This window comes from Microcebus murinus, unplaced genomic scaffold (genome assembly GCF_040939455.1).
Source record: "Microcebus murinus isolate Inina unplaced genomic scaffold, M.murinus_Inina_mat1.0 scaf030_hap2_Mmur4.0, whole genome shotgun sequence".
Classification (NCBI taxonomy): Eukaryota; Metazoa; Chordata; class Mammalia; order Primates; family Cheirogaleidae; genus Microcebus; species Microcebus murinus.
In genome coordinates this window covers 252353-253209 of record NW_027438976.1, presented here as the reverse complement: position 1 = coordinate 253209, position 857 = coordinate 252353, and the positions used below count along the sequence as shown (strand labels likewise).

The 857-nt window shown below is 62.5% G+C and overlaps 1 non-coding gene across 1 annotated transcript; it reads right to left on the bottom strand.

The window, feature by feature from the left end:
* Positions 1-501: 501 nt before the first annotated feature.
* LOC142868382 (5S ribosomal RNA) lies at positions 502-620 on the bottom strand. Its single transcript, XR_012917400.1, has one exon. It is a non-coding gene; the product is annotated as a 5S ribosomal RNA (ribosomal RNA).
* Between the last annotated feature and the right edge of the window lie 237 nt (positions 621-857).

Below are 857 nucleotides of genomic sequence, written 5' to 3'. Positions count from 1 at the left end.
AAAGAAAATGCAATCCTAGAGGTAAGAGACACTTTTTAAAAATAATGAATCCGAAGAGAAAAGTAAAAGGAGGCCTGTGGAGCAGGTCTGGGTGTGACTCCGGATCCCCCAACATCAGGTGCCACCACCAAAGATTCCTGCGTGTAGCCCATAGAACCCCAAAAGCAACGGGACGAGTTCTGGTCACATACTCCCTCAAAATGACATCCTGGCCTTCTTCTGGAACTCCCTCCCCTCTCAGACTCTCAAGGTTTCCTCCAGCGTGTCGGTTCCCACAGAGCAGACCTTTGGTCTGAGACCTGACAGTCCAGATGCCACGCATGCTGCCGCGTGGCCGCGGTGTCGCGGCTTGGGACAAGAGGAGGCCCCACGGTGCGGGCTGGGGCGCCAGGCACCGCGCGGGCGCTGAGGGTGGGGGTGACCCCCACCCCGGGCCGCCGCCTCGCTCCCAGAAAGGGGACAGAACAAGAGGCAAGAAAAAAAAAAAAAAAAAAAAGCAGCAGCCTGTGGCACCCGGTATTCCCAGGCGGTCTCCCATCCAAGTACTAACCAGGCCCGACCCTGCTTAGCTTCCGAGACCAGACGAGATCGGGGGCGTTCAGGGTGGTGTGGCCCTAGACGGCGGCGGAGGGCGCCCCTGCCCCGCTCGAGAAGCCGAGCCTCTCTGGGCTTCCCCGCCGCCGCCTCCCGCCCCAGGCCCCGCGCCGGGCCGGGCCGGTTGAGTTCGCCGGCCGGGTCCGGCGGGCTCCCAGGGACGGGGGTGATGGGCGGGGCGGGGCGGGGTGGGGGGCTGTCTCTCTATACACACACACACACACTCACACTCACTCACACTCACACAAGATGCGCCTCCACGG